This window comes from Dermacentor andersoni, chromosome 6 (assembly GCF_023375885.2).
Source record: "Dermacentor andersoni chromosome 6, qqDerAnde1_hic_scaffold, whole genome shotgun sequence".
NCBI classification, from domain to species: Eukaryota; Metazoa; Arthropoda; class Arachnida; order Ixodida; family Ixodidae; genus Dermacentor; species Dermacentor andersoni.
This window is the reverse complement of record NC_092819.1, coordinates 104,372,106-104,390,956: the sequence shown is the minus strand read 5'-3', so window position 1 is coordinate 104,390,956 and position 18,851 is coordinate 104,372,106. Positions and strand designations below refer to the sequence as shown.

The 18,851-nt window shown below is 48.1% G+C and overlaps 1 protein-coding gene across 1 annotated transcript in view; it reads left to right on the top strand.

The window, feature by feature from the left end:
- The window catches only part of LOC126522689 (metabotropic glutamate receptor 5-like), a 402,455-nt gene that overhangs the window by 121,727 nt on the left and 261,877 nt on the right, over positions 1-18,851 (top strand). Inside the window, exon 2 of the mRNA XM_050171464.3 lies at positions 4,411-4,495. The gene's annotated coding sequence lies outside the window, so the exon portion shown is untranslated. The remainder of the gene's footprint in view (positions 1-4,410; positions 4,496-18,851) is intronic.

Below are 18,851 nucleotides of genomic sequence, written 5' to 3'. Positions count from 1 at the left end.
CTCTATCCGAAGTGGACGTATAATTATTTCAAAAAGTCGCAGTTTCGCCCGAAAGGCGGATCACCGATTGGGATAGCAAACTAGTAGACATCTACACGATGTAAGGATAGTAGTTTTATCGACCATATAAACTTGGCAACATTCGCTTACTAACTATATTAACAAGCATAGTGTCAGCGCGCACAGGCAAACATGAACACATCGCACTCGATGACGGCGAAAACTCGCTGTCAAAACGCTGGCACGAGGAAGCGCGGCAGCAGCAGCGAGCGAAGTGTCCTTCGTGCTGTCTATCACCTCAACGCAAACTGAGCGGCGAGAACACAGCACGCACTATGGTATGAACCATCTGCAGATCGCTTTCAATATGCTGCGGCCAGGGCGGGCATGCGCGGCCGCCAGTACCCCCCAAAGCAGAACGTGCCTCCTCTACCTACCCTGCCCCCGCTGCCTCCCCGCCTTCTCCCGTTACGCGCGCGAGATTGAGGTGCGATTGTCGGTTCCCTTTGCACGTGGTCGCGAAATACACAGTTGCTGCCGGAGAACTACGCTGCCCCACCACGCTACTATTCTCCCTCCCCCCTCCCCCCCCCCCCAAACACACACACACGGCTTTTCACGCGACGGAAGTCATCGCGTTTCCTCTCAGCTTTCCACCCTCGCGCGCCAGATTGAGCCGCGATGGTCGGCTCCTCTCGCTCGATTTCACTCGCACATCCAGCATACGGCGCGCGGCGACGGTATTATCGCCCTTGTACTTTATACAGAACATCACAGCGACGTCTGCGTTAACACCGGCGACAAAAATGCACCTGGAATGTCCACATAATTGCTATCACAATAAAAAAAACCGTTCTTTGTGATTGGACATGCTCGTTTCGCGAAGCATGGATTTAGTGTGTCTGGAGATCGTGACCAACAATGACAGTAGGTCCGTGCTCCTTCTCTCTCTCTCTCTCTCTCTCTCTCTCTCTCTCACGGCATCCGTAAGTGCTTGTACAACGACACTTACTATTAGGCTAGCCATATGGCACGGTACTCTAGCAGCAAGGAAATCAGTCAAAGTGGTTTTAACAGAGGGTAAGAGGGAGGAGGGGGGGGGGGGAGATTGATTTTACATAGGACCACGTTAGCCCTACAAAAGATCTATGTGGGACCTGCGTACGATGATGCTCGGATAGCTTTTGGACCGCCGATTCTACGAATGTTTGCCATCTGCTGTTTCATCGATAGTCATCGCTTCATGAGCTGAATTGGCGAAGCTTATCACTCGCGAGGACTCCGCATTTGGTTGGCCGCCTATACGCCGTAGTACTACGTCAACATTATTTGTGGTATCTTCTATTATGAATAGAACTGTAAGAACTTTCGTTTAGGGAACGTAGGCACAGCTTTGTGTCTTACGTTGCCGCTCACGTCTTCATCTTTACTGCTCTGCGTTATTCTTTCAAAGCTCGCTGGTTTATAACCTCGCGCAGGCAGACTCGGACACTTACCGCTCAAACTCGCGGTATACACGTGGTGGCGGCAGCGGCGGATGCAATACACTGATCGATGTCGACGCTAGTTGCTTACTGGAACATTGGATTCATTTTTGTTTTTCTTTTGTTTTATACTCGTGCCGCTTTCTCCTATGTTACGAAGAGAGCGGCCCGCAAGTATATCGCGGCCGCACCAACACTCCGCAGACTTTTCCGCTTTTCCATCGACAGGGAATGCGAACGATATCGAACGACCAGACGCGGCCCATGAAGTTATCGGTGGTGGAGAAGGAACGCTGGGAGGGGCAGGGGGGTTGTTACTTCGCGTTCGCTGTGTAAACCCCCTTCCCCTTCTCTACCAACTGCCAGCCAAGAGTTTCTGGCTCAGCCGCGGTCCGGCATCGGCGTCGTAAAGCGCTCACTCCGGTGTTATATGAGAGGGAAGGAAAGGGGGGGGGGGAGCCAGGTCGGGGGTTGGGAGCTCGCAAAGCCGAAGTTCCGTACTCGCTCCCTCACTAAATACGCGCAGCACTCGCGAGGTCTAGAGCCCGCATCGACGAATGTCGGAAACAGAATCAGAAAATCCTTTCAACGAGGACACCGAAAAAAAAATAAAACTGTTCCCGATTGGCCGGCCGGCCCGCGTGCACGAAAAGCCAGTCATCATCGCCAAGGCAGCAGTACAGCACAGGGCACAGCCTACTGGGAACCCTTCTTTACGTCATATTCGGTTCGATGATTAGGCTGCCCCTATTGGCGGACGCTTACTTCAGCTTCCGCAACGCTGTATGGTTCTAAGCAGGCAGGGCCCGTGGGGTGCTGCACTCCCAAGGGAACGAAAGTGGATGGCGAGGAAGAGGGAAAAGCAAGCCTGGCAGCAGGGATTTCTGACCTTCGCCGGCTGACCGGTGGGAGCGTCTTCTTCGGTTTCTTTTATCGCTTCGTGTCGCATTTAATGGGGGAGAAGCGGCAGATGACGAAACAGGATCTTCGACCTCTGCGAGGGAGTGCCTCATGGCTTTCCCGAAAGCCATCTCTCGCTCTTCTCCCCTATCCTCCCTACTCCCCCTCCGCCCCCCCCCCCCCCAACTTCGTTTCTCTCACGGCCGCCTTATTTATTAACATAAAATATCTCCGGCGCTAGTCTCACGGCGGGCCGCTTGTAAAACTCGTAAAACCAAAGTTTATTGACGGACCCTCGATCCCACACGCGAGTTGGGCGCCGAGTCCGGCGAATAGAAGCGAAAGTGCAACTCGCGGTACGGAGGAAGAGGTGGGAGACCTGCAAGACATAATAATAAAGCGAAAAGTAACATAAGTAATATAAGCGGATGAAACTAACTGCAATGACGACCACGACGAATGTTACGTCAGTAAAAAAAAATACACAAGGGGTGGGGGTCACAAGGTACACTCACACACACGGTGTGACCTATACGTGTAACTGGAAGAAAAAGGCATACGGTCGACGAGGGCTGTATCGTAAAAAAGGGCCGGCAGCCTTTAATACGTGTGTGTTTGTTATATATGTCTTTGTGTGTCGTGTAAACTTGCGCTTACGTTCGTGCGCTCGTCTTGCTTTTTAAATTTATCTTTTTAGGCCTATCTCTGGTTTTCCACGAGCCCTGCGTGTACGTGGGCGCCGTGCGGCATTGCGCGGCGCCTGGTTTACGATCAAGTCGTCTCTGCTGCGTCTTTTCAAATATATATATATATATATATATATATATATATATATATATATATATATATAGGGCGAAACGTTCAATGTTGTACTTATTTCCAGCCGTTAAGCGCTTCTTGCTCGGGCTTATTTTTTGTGCCGCTTTACAGGCAGACGTTTCAGGTAAACACAACGCGCTTGGAGGGGAAGCTCGCCGCTTCTCCCCTGGGTGCAGTGCTATCCGAACGCAGCACCGAAACGCCTCCAGTTTCGCACCTGTTCTTAGTGGGGAAAAGGCTTGTTCGCGCCGCGATAGATCATGTCCTAAATTTGGCAATGCTTAAATCTTCACGAAATAAGTCCGAAGGTTCATTTGTTTCGTCATTACGTTGTTTTCAATATATCAAGAACGTATATCGATATAGTAACCGTCGATGATAGAGAAAATTGCAAGACGAAGAATAGGGGACCGCTTTTTTGAAGCTCATCGTTCGTAAGCCCTGTTTGTCCATTGGCCCGCGAACTTCACTAATAAAATTTTCGATGACATGACTGACTGACTTGTTTTTACGAATTGTTTTACTAGCGAGGACCTTTTACGCGCATGCTCAGCTACAATTACTTCAGCAGTGGATGAAAAAGTGAGGGAAAGGTCAACTGCAAAGAAAAAAAAAGCATTAAATGACACAACCAAATGCGCGTGTGTGTGTGTATGCGAGAAGGGGGGGGGGGGGTAAGAGCGGGGGCATAGGATGGAGCGATACGAACTGCGCTGACACTGCGCAGCCAACCGTAGCAACCGTTGGATGCGCAATGTACGAAGTACGATACGAAAGAATGCTTTCGTATCGTATCATTTGTTTCGTCATTACGTTGTTTTCAATATATCAAGAACGCATATCGATATAGTAACCGTCGATGATAGAGAAAATTGATACGAAAGTAATGCTTTCGTATCTTGTAAAATATGGGGTAAATAATGAATGAATGAATGAATGAATGAATGAATGAATGAATGAATGAATGAATGAACCGGACATGCGCTTAATGGAACACGGGTTATGTATGTTTTTTACCTAGCTATTGGAGCATTGAATGTCTTAGTAAGCAATTTACCCACAATTCAGGCGTAGTTTTCCAGAAGAACGAACACAGCATAGCCAACACTCGCATGAAACATGCACATGCTCTGGTATGGATGCTTTATCCAGCTGGGTTTCTGAAAACAGTTGGTGATCACAATGTTGCTTCGGTTATCTCGCGCAGGTAGTGGACATCGATGACTCCGAGAAGCCGCTTCCAAGCCATTCGCCGCTATGGTTAAACCTCCAAGCAACCTGACAGCTGTCAAGTGAGTACCGTGAACTTTTAGTGCATCTCCTTTTGGTAATTTGGTCAAGCGCTCCAGCGTGTCCTCCAGTGCAAGCTTATGGTGAAAGGGGTTGCAGACGACACGTGACACTTGAGCTCTGAGGGGTGGCGTCACGCACTATACCCGACAGCCGGCTTTACATTTAGTTAAAGCTTATACCGGTGACTGACAGTGGTCGCGCGACCAAGATGGTCGCAAAGGCGACCAGTCGCTAATGTCGCAAATGGTCCCTTTTCTCGAAAAGCGACCATTCTGGATCAGTCGCTCGCTGCTCGATTTTTCAGTCGCGCGGCCGTGGTATAGCACAACTGCTAAACCAATCAGCGGCGCGCCCAAAGTTATGTTAGCATGCGTTTTCTACCGGCGTCCTCCTGCGTCACACCGAATACATATTGCACGCCACCATTGCAGACTACAGGAATGTAATTGGTGTCTTGCCTCGTAATGCTGGAGCGCAGCAGTCCCAGCAACGTGTCGAATGTACGCGGTCGCATTCGCAGGAAACTAAACAGCAGCAAAAGAAAGCACAAAGGTATATATGCACCGATTTTCACGCAACGCGAAGTATAGGAATTACAACGTACTCTCGATATTACTCCTCGTCACGCGCGCGCAGTTCGAGCAGGAGGCGGCTTTGTGTGGCCGGCCACTTATCGCCAACAGGGGCACGGGCGCGCGCACTGTAGCGTCGCTTTTTCTTCGGAATCTTCCGCGCTGCCACAGCTGACACTATACGCACGGCACAGCACGTCAGCACAGTGACGACGTCTTCCGCTTCACTCGAATCAAAATCCATGGCTGTTGCCTGAACGCGAAAGCAGCGAAGTGCGCGGGAACTGCGTAGATCCCTAGAGTTCTCGCTGAGAACGATAATCGCCGAGATTGCGACTTGGAGGTCGCGCTCGCCCGGGCTTGCCGGTGTGAGCATCGGTCGCGTTCAGTCGCTTCTTTAGACGCCAGTCGCAAATGGTCGCGTGGGTGCGTAAAACTTTATTGGCAACAAGGATCAAAAGGTCATTAAGCGGCCAGGAGCCCATAAGCCATGGCAGCCTCCTCAGCCCGCTGGACGACCCAATGTTGTTGGTCTGGGTCCGAGCTGAGCAGAGCAGCCTCCCAATCCTTGGCATTTAAAATGGTCGCGCGACCTCTTAAAGTCGCCGGTGTGACTGAGCCTTTATTGTCCGTCGAGTGATGGCGAAAGTGAACAGGGAAGGTGATCGCGTGGGCTGTTTCGTCAGGATAACTCTTAGTTGTCGCTCTATTTGTTAGCGCGACGTAATCATCCGAGCAGACGGTTACGATTTGAACGAAGTGGACACAATGCAGCGATCTCGTGTCGTGTATTCGCCATTGCTTTGCCCTCGTCATATCATTCGTTTGTGCTCGTTTTGTAAATGAAATCATTGCTCCACCCGTGCGACGTTGCGGCTACAAGCTATATCAGGCTTCTTGCTACAATAGGCCGTCTTCAGTCTCGCCTTGTGATTCAGTGATGCGCGGAGCGCTGGATTTGCAATGTTTGAAACGCAGCTTTTCCTCGCACTACATGTTGGGAAACGCCGCTTTTCGATATGAATTGGTCTGTATTACCTCAACAATGAAACATCAAGCTGCGTTGCTTCTGATCGGCCCCAAGAAAGCTCCTTCTCGCGTGAAATTTCAAAGCCACTCAACATAGTAACACTATGGCGTGTACTGTGTATCCATCCGAATTCATCGTTTTGTATACTTTGTTTCATCAGATGATTTCACATTTCGCCTAGTTTCTTTCTTCTTCTTTATTTTCTTGTGTGCGAGCGCGTGTGTTTGATCTGGGAAGCCACGAAATCGTGTAAGCTTTAAAGAGCGCCTTCCAGAGAGCGAATTGGCAATTTAAAGATAATATAATATAAATATATAAATGCAAGAAAGTGATAAATGTTTGGCCCTTTAAATGATATTTCAAAGCTCGCTTGCGCACCCAGCGTTGTGAAAGTGGTCCAGAAACGATTTCCTTTCGGCAAACGTTGCAAAGTCCTGGCGCCAAGTTTTGATGAGGTGGAAAAGTCGGAAGCGAGATAACGAAAAAAATATAAAGAGAGGATCAATACTGAGCCATAGAAAGACGTATTGCTTTTCTTGTTTTTGTTTTTTTACGCTTGGATATCATTTACACTTCTGGGTCGTTACGAGCCGATCCGGCTTCACGCTTTTCACCTAGAACAGAAAGCAAAGTAATAAACAAAAATAATCCGAAAAGACGACGTGAAATAAAGAAAGTTGTCCCGGACATGATGCAAGACGGTGTCGTGACCTCACGTCTTTCGAAGGTGTTTGCTTACTTTTGTATCTCGTGAAGTCGTTTTTTTCCTCTGGCTTTTGTCCCAGTCACACGCGGCTGTATCTCTAGTGGGTGATGCATGAAATACTCACACACAAAGGCACACAAAGGCAGCACACAAAGGCACACAAAGTCACACACAGACGCATACAGAACACTATTATACGAAGAACAGTTTTAGAAGAATCGTTCTGGCGTTTTGTTGTCGCGCGTTTGCCATGATAGAGAGCAAATCAGACTGTAAGAAAGTTGAGGGAATCAATTGTGACGTCCCTCTTATATATTGAGAAGGACTCATTTAAAAGGGTTGAGGTGGACGCTACCGTGGGTGCCGGCTGTGTAGCTTAACTTACGCATTTAAAGTAAAGTGACCGCGTTATGTAATAAATGTATAATGAAGATGAGCAAAACGAGAACAAGATGAAAGTAGGAGCCAACGTTTCGACAAGTGGACTTGTCTTCTTCAAGGCGTATAATGCAGACGATATAAATGGGAGAGATACGCACAGGCAATTCCACAGCTCTATATACGTACATTATGAGCCATCTACGTTGTACACTGTTTATAGTACGCACATGACAATGCTCCGTTTCTGAATGAATTGATAATGTGCCATTACATTGCTATTAGTATATATATATATATGCCACTTGGCGATGCAGTTCAGTCCACACAAGCGTACAGCAGGACAGTATATGTGCTGCTGAAAAAAAAAAACGAAATGTAATGTGCCGCTGTGTAGGAATGTGTAAAGCTACGGTACGACTGTATGAACATACATATGCCTATAGTTGCGGCTTTTAGAAAAACAAACTTAGAGGTGATAGCTAGAGTTTCTATTTCATTCGCTCGGGTAATCTTTTCGTAAGCCCCGTGATCGGCCTGCAGAAGAAAACATATGGAAGCTTTGCTTCAGTGCACAATGAACGTTTTTTCGTAGGCGAAGCGTGTCTACATATTATTAATAGATGCAGTGTTTAATTGTGAGAACATTATAGACGATATGAAGGAACAAGAAAGATAAAATGAACTAGGGAGCAAGACAGAGCGAGAGGAAGTGGGAGGCCGTTTAATGTTTCTGAGACCTCGAAATGAAACCGGCAGAGAAAAAAAGAACAATTAAGCGACTGTCTAAGTCAGCTATCTGGAAAATTGCCCTTTCCAACACGGCCTTGCTATTCACAAAAGTTCCACGAAAGCCTGCGATGAAAACCAACGAGTAACGGGGAAAAAAAGTCTCTGAGGAAAATAACAACAGGCGCTCTGTTCTCTATGTCGTGGAGCCTTTTCACAGCAGATGTCGGAACAACTTGGTGAGGCTTGACCAATACTGACAACTGTGTGCAGACATTTCCCAGAACATGTCGTTGTCTCCCATCCTTAATGCCCACGCTTCTTCCCGGTATACATGTACTTTCGCTGGGTGGGAAACAAACTAAAGGACTGGGTGGTAGCCGCGACAGCGATTAAGAAACAAGTGACCCTTCAACAACGAAGATGGCAGGGCAGAGTATAAGTACCATGACGGGAAGAAAAAGAAGGAGAGGGGGGAGGGTAATTAAATTGTGCCCTCCATTTTGAGCATGCCGCGTCGGCGAGCCCATTTCTCGAGATTCTGCAACTCCCTGCGTGGGTTGTTGTACCATTCGCTTCATGCGGAGAAGGCGTTTCGCTGTACGTTCAATCTCGTATGTTCCGTGCAGTGTTGGTAATGTCAGCGCTCAAAGTAGGCGGGAGTGCCTGACGTAGGAGCGTACGAGCGGTGCCTATTGACAAGGATAATGTTTCACAATCAGGCGAGACGATTGAACAACAGGCGAAGGCGCTGAAGATGTTCATCTGGATCACGACTGAAAATGAACAAGTCGTCGATGTACGCAACACGGAAGCGCAGGACTCCCGTCAAGGTGCCAACGAAGTGATGCAGGTTTTGATCAGAATTGGCGTAGGCCGAACAGCTCGCGGACATATAGCAGTAGAAGAGACTATAACGACGTGATGATCGCTGTTTGGGTCGCACCAGACGGCTCGACTCTGCTGGTAGGACTTGACTATATGTACGTTTATTAATATACTGAGACATAGTAGACAATTCGGGCGTGAGCGACTTAATTTTTTTCGGTGGTTCAGTGCGTCGTTTGGTGCAAGACTGCTGATTGTCGCTACAAGGTCCCGCGTGCCTTTTTCTAAGCACTTTCTTCTCCGTTTCGTTTCATACGAAAAGGGAAGTCGTGGGCTGAAGAACCACCACTGAACCGATGACCACGAAATTACGCAACAGATCTTCGCGTCATGCGAGAGAGTAGCAGATTACATGAATTAGGCAGTACGGTCTTGTCGCATGCCTAAGCAGCAATGGAGGACAAACATTGAACGCGGATGGGTCCCGCTGTTCGGTATTAAGGAACAGACTTAAGTATATAAGCGCGTGGAGAAGTGACCCTTCAAAGGGGCAGCAGCGTGTAAATGGCTCCTTTTTCGTCTGACGGGAAGTCACAAGCGCTATTGAATTTGCGGAACTGCCGCCGGGCCGACGTTTCCCCGAGAGAATGGAAGGCACCGACTTTTCTTCAGAAGAGGTCGCGCGTCCCGACTGCTCAGTGGAGTACTGTGATGTTTGAACGCGCTCCCCATCCTTCTTCGAATGCGCGGGCTGGCTGGCGACGATGCGTCGAAGTGCACTGCACGGTACTACGTGGTATAGCGGGACTGAGTGAGTGCGCAGCACACACATAGATATACCCAGCTCGCAGTTATCGTCTGTCAGCTTCGTTTATTTTGTTCCCCCGCCACAACGCGTCGCTGCTCGTACACAGCCTGCCGTGCTTCTGCGAAAGAAAGTTCCTTCGCGGAACCATCCGCGCCCGCACCCTCCTCCTCCTCCTCCTCGTACAAACTACACAGCACTCACCGACGACGGCGGTGGCGATCGTGTGCGCCGTGCATTGTTTGGCCCAACGTGCTTCATCTTCATTTGGCGTGGCGGGCTGCGCGGGACAAGCTGGGGGACGGAGAGGCTGAGGACGATGAGAGATCCCGCCTCCCCGTCCACCCACCCTTTCTCCCTCCCTCCCTCCCTCTCCGCAATTGTCCCCTCCCCCGCGCAAAGAGAGGAGGAGTCCGTACCCACTTGTGCCCCAGCGGCTGCCCAGTACAGTCGTTTAAGTTCGTTTATTCTGATTAAGCCCGCACCTCTCGTTGTTGCCCTTTTCTTTCTTTACAATTTCTCCGTATAGTATTTAATGCGAGGGGAAAGTGCGCGGCATTATCTGGATGTGAGAGCGATCAATCCAGCTTAATCTTTTACGGCTCGTTTTTCAATTTTGACTCGCCGCTAGTATACACGGGTGAAATTTCTTCCTTTTTGGTATTCGAAAACTACAAGCGACGCTAAACCCCTCTCTCTGGACTGAAGATAAATTTATAAAACGACCCGAGCCTTCTTTCTTCTTTTTTTAGGTACAAACTTCAAGTGTGTTGCACGTTTGCGCATTCTGTTGATAACGGTTAAAAAAGGGGCGAATTCTTCCCGGTAATGATCTATCTTCTTTTCGAGAATTCATGTGTACGGAGTTGCTGTACATGAGAATTGGCAGTCAAGAGTATAGCAGAAGTTACGTTCAAGAGAAAATGCTTTGAGCATTTTTACCAGCGTACACTGCGTCGAATAACAAGCATACTTGCACGCTTCACTCGCTTTGTGAGCATCCCAGTACTTTCCCTCCTCTTCCTTCTTCCCCACTGCAGAGTAGCAGACTAGAGCGCACTAGCTCAGGTCGACCTCTCTGTCTTTCCTTTCAATAAATTCTATTCTATATATTCTATTCGCTTTGTGAGTCTCCGCTGATTGAAACTAATGTTTTGCTCTGTTTATGCGCTTTGAGACAGCGGGACAACCCCTTTGAACTTTTCTTCGAAATCTGCGCAGGTCTGACTACTGCCGTTAAGTAATGTCGTGTAAAAACGTCCACGACGAAGTAAAGCATTGCAGATGAGTTGTTTCATGCGTACGAAAATGTACAAGCAAAAAATAAAAAAATAAAATAAAAAATAAAGTGTACAACCACTTCACCCTAAATACTTCTGACTTCGTCAATTGTAGATTTAATCGCACGAAACCTACGAACACAGCTGGGCCGAAGAAAGCAATCAGTTAACGCTTCCTTATCATCTTCGTTGAAGTCAGAAATGGTCACGAGAACGCGTGCGGTTACCACAATGACAGTCATTTGGCTGCCGATTTACGCCTTCGAGAAATGTGTTTTCCAGCTCCGTGCTATCAACAGGACTCGCCTAATGTCTGCCCAATGCACAGAGCATTTATTGAGTAAAGTGTGATACAAACGATAAAGGTATAGCTCCGATAACTGCCGTGTTGGCTCAGTTCTTAAAGCCAAGCTGTCTTTGCCTACTTTCGCGGGTTCTGTGTGGTTGCTGCTGCTGCTGGCTGCTGCTGGATCGGTCGATATCTCGGCGGATAAATTTGTAATTATCTATACGAAGCTTACTTGCTCGCCAAATGCAAGTACTAGCAAAATGGACCGGTCGACAAAGTAATGCCAGTAAGCGCCTCTCTCTTCTGAGTAATTATAGAACAAGTTACTACATAAAAGATGAACACATAATGATGGCTCATAGGTGTCTCTAAAGCACACCGAATGTCTTAATGGAATAGCTAATCATATTCAACGTGTTCTTTTATTCACTTGATTTTCTTTGATTTAGCGATTTGGTAAATGTTGCTCGGTGCGGACCCGTTTTTGGCCAATCCTCTCCAGAGAGGGCATGTGCCATTATGAAAGAATAGGTGCACAATCCTTAAATAAAGGTAGATATGCGTCGAACTTCTCTGTGCATATACCTGTCGTAGCCATCTTTCCCTCAAAGAGAAGCATGCCACGCCTTCTTCAGCGTGACAACGACGTGTAAACGTCTCAGGCTGTTCATCCGCCTGATTCGTAATTTGCATTTGGGCCCAGCTTGAGAGCGGTGTAGTGCATAAATGTAAAAAAAAAAATGTGTGAGATTAAACTTGTCATCTCTATATAGTGGATAAACATTGTATGGGGTTACACTTGCGTATAGTGTGAAAGTAAACACAATTGTGCGCATCGACGTTAGTTGTAAAACATTTAGTTAACCACTTCACGAAAGTATCGCCTCACATAGATTCCAACATGTACATCGTATGTGCACAACCTGTGTGTTCTTCTGCTGCTGTGCAGTGTTTCGGGTTCGATTCCCGACCGCGACGGTCACATTCCGAGGGGAGAACAAGAAAATAAGATGGACAGTTTCGCCCAGAGGGCAAAGCAGTTATAGCGATAGCAAGGTTTAGTATTGTGCTGAAGCGCTTTAGATGGTGTTCTAACAATACGCGGGGGCGACATGTTGGCGGCGAAACAGCACCCGAGGCAACTTCTGATGCGCCGCAGAGACAGTTCCCTGGCAGCTATCAGGCGTCCCAGAACGCTGGTGTGATGAGCAAAGCTATCACCGACGATGCAGGCGTCGCACCTCAGTCGCACGAGATGAGACAGACGGAAAACTGTCAGCGTTTCTAGTGCGGAGTGTGCCACCCGTTCCATAGCGTTTCCTACATTAATTACTGGGGAGAACTATGGCGCTGCGATCGTTCAGCCACCAATGGCAATGATGGTTTGTGCGCGGATTTGTCTGATCTTCGTGCTTGTGGCTTCGAGCGTTATTGCGGCTTTGTTTCTTACGCTATATCCGCATTCATTGTCATAAATTTCAAATCATTCTATACTTGCGTACATAGAGTTTCTCACTATGACACCTAGAGGGAAATCTGGCGCCACCGTCTATGGGAGTTTCTTAAGGGGGCGCCGTGCCGTCATGGGAATGACGGTATATGTGTCTGCGAGGCTCGTGTTGGCTGGTGTTGTAAGAGACTTCGTCTAAAACGTGGATATGGCTACACAAATAAAACGTTCTCAAAGTAAAATCTTCATAAAATGTTTCCATTCACGCACATTACATCTTTACTCACCTACAATGCCTCACCAAGCGAAGAAAAGCAAGAACAGACGACCAACTGTTTCAAAGCGAGCGCGAACCTTGTCGTCTGTCATCCAACTTTAGCGGCCCGCTGATACTTTTTACGTAACATGTAGTCGTACACACAATAACAAGTTCTCATAGTTAAACAAAACATGTTTTCGCGTAATAATAAAGCTAATACCGCTTTTCACGTGCTGTTTTAGTAGAAAATGAATCATTGTGACAGACGGAACGGTACTTGCCAAGCGCGTCTTCAAAGTGTCCTGTCTCTCCGAGAACGATGCCAATCCGAAGTCACAATATACCATCATTCCCATGCATACCACAGCGCAGCAGCGCCATATTTTCCTCTAGGTAATGTAGTGAGAAACTCTACGCTTGCGTAAATGCAGAAGACCCTATGAACGCGAATTATAGCTACTAATTGAAGCGGCTTTGCCCGCAGAAGTGGCCAAATCTAAACACGCCAAGCGTCTCCGCGCGCTCTCTTGCCCGCGAGAAATTCATGAGTGTGTTCTACGCCGTTTGCCGATGCGTGCATTGATGGCGCGGAACGGTTTCAACATTGGGTTTCTGTATATGTTAGACGTCCCGTGGTCGAATCCTGCCGTCGGGCAATTTTAATGGCGTTTATTGAATCATTTGTTACACAGCGCTTTGTCTAAAACGATAAGTTTACAACGACGCGAAGCCGTTTCAAGCCGAAAGGACGAAGTTTAGGCAAATCCATGTACTAACCGCCATTCCCGTGCTGGCTGAAGCACCCACCCAGCTTGCAGCTCCCCTTAGACACTATAGCACCAGAGCTCTCTCTAGTAATCGTTGTATGAAACTCTATGGTCCGTCACTCTCGGACCACATGCACGCGCCACAGCGCGGTACGCACACAGTTGTACAGCAGGAACGTTATCGTGTTCAGGTTAGGTTAGGTTAGGTTAGGTAAGCGTTAGGTTAGCCTAGGTCAAGCGCACAACGCTCATGCCTGAAGCACCCAGCTTGCAGCTCCCCTTAGACACTATAGCACCAAAGCTCCCTCTGGTAATCATTGTATGAAACTATGTGGTCCGTTCCTCTCAGACCACATGCATGCGCCACGGTGCGGTATGCACACGGTTGTTCAGCAGGGACGTTACCGTGTCCAGGTTAGGTTAGGTTAGCGTTAGGTCAGGTCAGGTCAAGCGCACAACGCTCATGCCAGCAGCAGAAGTCCGAATGCTGCCGAGCCTATGGAGGTGAGCGCGAGGGCCCGTCGTTTTAGCAGGCAAGCGCATTGCGCACCCTCTCGCGTGTCCGCGGAAACCTCCTAACCTTTCAACCGCGTGCCGGGCCGGTATAACCGATACGGAGACAGCACGGCGGCGCCGGCGTCCACGGCACGAAATAACTTCGAGTGCCCATAAAATTGCTATCGCAATAGGAAGAAAAGAACATGTTTACCATGGTTCGGTTGCATGTCGGAGGACCCCTCGTAGTTTAATCCGGAGCCTCTGCGTTGCTTTGGGTGATTAATCCACACCAATGAATGAATGAAGAAACAAGCAAATAAAAATAAATAAATAAATAAATAATCTTTCTTAATAGTAGTTTCACCAAGGGACCAGTGGCCGAGGGCGCGTCACTACAGGAAGGTAGGGCTTGCCTTAATTGAAAAGACATGCGTGCCCGCTAGAAATTCGCACAGTGCAGAAATATCTTGGAGCTGGTTTCTTTCCTTTGCAGCGGCCACGGACTGTAATGGACACAGCTTATCCGGTCCCGCGCGAAATCGCGTTGCAGTTCATCATCAAATCATCAGTGGAGAGAGAGAGAGAGAGAGAGAGAAAATTAATGTGTGGCGCTGCTTTGTTTGCATCGCCGTTCTGTATACAATCGGTGATCACGAAAATGTCGGTGGTGAGCTGCGGGGCGTGACCATCTGAGCGCAGGGAATGTGGAAAACCACGAAAATCAACGCTGTTGAAATACGAGGGCATTATGGATGGTCATAGAAAGAAGCGTCGTAAGGGTAAAAAAAGTCTTGTAGCTGACGCTTCGACAGCGGTTAAAAGGACGGTGACGACGATACCGATCGAGGGTGCCAGGAACAAGATAACTGTCCGAGAAAAACAACAGCGGCGATGGCGGTGCGAATGCGGCATGGTGACGTCGACTACGCCAGCACCGCAACAACGAGACCACGTCGGCACCACGACGATGTGGTACGTCGGCGTGATAACAACAACCGCAGAACGGATTATGGGTGGAATTTTGGGAAGAACCACTCTTTCTCCCGGTCAACTTCCTTTTGCCAATATATTTGAATAATAAAAATTATGATGGTCATGATGGTGGTCGTGGTGATGATGATTACGACGACGACAACGACGTCAGACACCGTTAAATGTGGATGAAGTATGCCATCGAGGAGCTAAGAACGGCGCAACGAGCCAAGTAGCGCAAAATGGTAGGCGTAACGTTGGTAGACATGAAGCCAGAGATGTTGAGAGCTGACCAGCGTTAGCTTATATTCCAGTTCACGAAATAAAATTGGGCAGTTGGCCATGTTATGTGTAGAGCGGATAACTGGTTTTCTATTCGAGTAACAGAATGGATGCCAAGAGAAGGGAAGCGTACGCGGTGACTGCAGAAAAGTACGTTGGGGCATGCTAGATCTGTCCCTAGGCTGACCTCTCCAGATAATACTAAGCTCTCTCTCTCTCTCTCTCTCTCTCTAGGTGATGTGTTGAAATTGGAAAATTCGGGAAGTCCGCAAATATGTAGAGTGAGCTCGCGCAAGGCTGGAGTGACTGTAGAACGGTGGTAGATGCCTTCGTCCTGCGGTGGTCGTAAAATAAGTTGTTGATGATGTTGATGATGACGCCCTCAGCAGCCTTTGTCGGTGTAAAAAGTCACAAAGGCCTTGTACAGACTCGAGCGAAGAGCCCGCAAAGCTCCAGATTATACCACAGGCGGGCCCGCCTACCGCCGTATGACCCAGCTAGCGTTTAGGCGAGATAGATGGAGGGCGAGGAGGATACTTCTCTCTCACTCCTCCGCTGTCGTCGTCATCTCATCCGACGCGACGTCGCCCTCGGAGCCGACGGCCGAGTCGTTTGTCGGGGCGCAGAGAGGCGCGTGGCTTGGACTGGCGCCTTAATGCAATCAAGACCGATTTATGGAGCAGCGGAAGAAGCTGTAGAGGCGGGACGGGGGATGGGCAGGAGGGGTGGGAAGGGTGTAGCGCGGCCGCTGTTGCTACACAAGGAAGACGCGAGCTTCACGCTCCGAGTCCCTGGTCAAAGAAAAGACGGCACCCTCTTGCTAACCCCTTCTTTCATCCTCTCTGCACTATTCCTTTCCTCATGCAGGCATCGTGGACCGCAGTATTACTGCGACCACGGCGGCGCATGTTCGTTCTTGTACGTCGCGCCTCGCCTCGCGTCTGGAATTCCACCACGAGTTAGTTTCGGGCCGGCGTGGTTTGCCTCGGCAGTTTTCGTTGCACGTGCCGCGTCTAAGCTGAAAGCACGTAAAATTTTATTAAAGGAACACATTTTTCGCATGTTTGTCGGTCGGCAAGGTTGGCGCGGGCTTGGATATTCTGGGAATGTTTCGTTTGGTCTGAATGTAGCTCAGATGTTATAAAATTTTGCAGCGGAAATATAGACTAAGCTTCAGTGCCAGAGGTCTTACTACACATTCTCTAATAGGAAAATAGACGCCACATTTTCAAATTTTTAACTTCGGTAAATTTTGAACCGCAGGGCTGACTTTCGGCTTCACATCACCCTAATGAGAAATAATTAGGATTATTTTGAAAAAAAAAAAAAAAAACAGTTATTTCAAACATATTACGTTATTGAAGTCCAAGTGCCATATATTTTTTTTCTTATCAGCTATGAATATCTTTCCCCCAAATTCTTACCGTTTTCTTATAGTATATAACGTGATAATTATAGTTTTTGTATTACCACTGCTACTTACAAATGTTTACACACATTTAGTGTACCGATAAAATTGAAGAGTACGACAAATTCCGCGGGTCCAGGGAAGTATGTATTTACCTTCGTGTTGGAGGTATCGTATTGCTAAGAATAACGTTCATTTCAACCAATCAGAAATGCAGCACATCCAACGAGGTCGAATCAATATACAGCGAAGGTTTGTGTGAGTGCATAAAGATTCGAAGCACGAGCACACGCATGCACGCACGCACACAAGCGCGAACGCACACAAATTGTACCGAGCCTTTTGTTGAATGCACTTGCGGACTTATGGCGAGTCCGATGGACGCCTCGAATGCATCGTGGTTTAATAGGCACTATGCGCCTACGTACGTAGCGCAATTAGAACGCATTCTGTCCGCGAGAAGCGTTTACTTCCTCATTACCGTGCAGCCGGGTACCCACAAAGGCCATCTTTCTGGTTCTTTGTTTGTCTGTCCCCCGCACGGCCGGCGCCGCCGCTGCCGCGAATGCGGTGAGGCAAGCGCCATCTGGTGGTGTTGCAAGGAACCCAGTGACATTCGCGGCGAGCGTACTCCGCTGTGATTGGTTGGCCTATTCGGTAAGGGAACAACGGCCATGCCGCAGCTCCCACGGTCACGAAACCCGGTGAGGTTCGCAAACAAAAGCTTTCGCTTTTAAGATGATATAAGTACCTTTCGTAAACGTTAAAGTATTTAAGGTGCCGTGTTCATATCGGCTATATACCACGTTAAAAGTTACCCTGTTTGTTTGCTGCTATAAGTACTGCACAGATGGCGCCTTGTCTCTTCCTCTCTCTTTCAGACAGACGCACCCACGCACAAACATACACAGAGCGCACGTGCAGACATGAATGCACCTCAAGCGCATCGTTCCCGTTCCCCACTTCGGCGACCCGATAGTCCTCCGCTGCAGCGTCGGTTATAGCCGAGCCCGCGCTTCGCACCCGCGTGCTGTCATCACTTGTGATGTGTGTCCTTCAATTAACGAAGCGGCGCGGATGATGTTTCCCTTGGCAACGCGCGCGTCTGCTTGTAATTCAATAAGCGACCAGGCTGACCCGCGCACGGCTTGGAACTCAGCGCTCAGAAACATCATATAGAGTGCGCACCCTATATAAGCTCGAATGGACGCTCGTCAGCGTTGGTCCTTATCACTTTGGAAAGAAAATAAGAAGAGAAAAGAACACGCTCACACAGACAGAAATGGCAGCGGTGGGTGAGATGAAACTCGAAAACGTGTATTCTGTATGGACGCGCGTTTTTTACGTGTCCCTAATGGTTTTGCATGTCGCGCGCAGACGGTGGGGACTTTGGCTATAAAGTCAACGGGACATTAAACACCTCGTTAACTCACATCTACGCGTGAAAAAAGGAGGGAGGGGGGCGATAATTGGATCGGGCAAAACGTTGAGTTACATGTCAACAACGACGTGCTGCAGTAATGGCTCTTAATTATGTAAAATCGTTCTATTCGGAATGGTTCCGCCGCTGGCTGGTGATTACAGGTTAGTGTAGTTGGGTATAGGATGACACTGTGCACGGGCTGATAATTGACGCTTTACGCAATTAAAATAACTTATCTGTGTTTATAAAGTTAGCTTTACACGTTGGTGAAAGGTGCTTATAAATAATAATTAAGGAACAGAGGAATGACACATAGTTGCAAGATTTTCGTTAGGGAGGTTCTGTTGTTTTTTCGCCGTTTAATATAAAGCTAACGTGACTGCGACGGTTATATTAAAGCGCCACTGAAGAACAACCCTATGCTACTTTTCGATTGGTAACGTGTTCTAGTAAGTTTCTTATTTGCGTTCGTCTTGCGGAAGAAAAGCTTCCTTATTTTTCATAAAATTAAGGCTGAGCGTCCACATTTATTTATATTTGTGCCGCAACTTTAGTACCAGTACTTCAGTGTGCATGACGTCATGAATTTCAATGTATTTTCTTGCGTTTCAGCCGCTTTGGTGCAAGTGCAATTCTCTATACTGGCTACATTGGGTGTTTCTTTCTGTTAGAGTGTGAT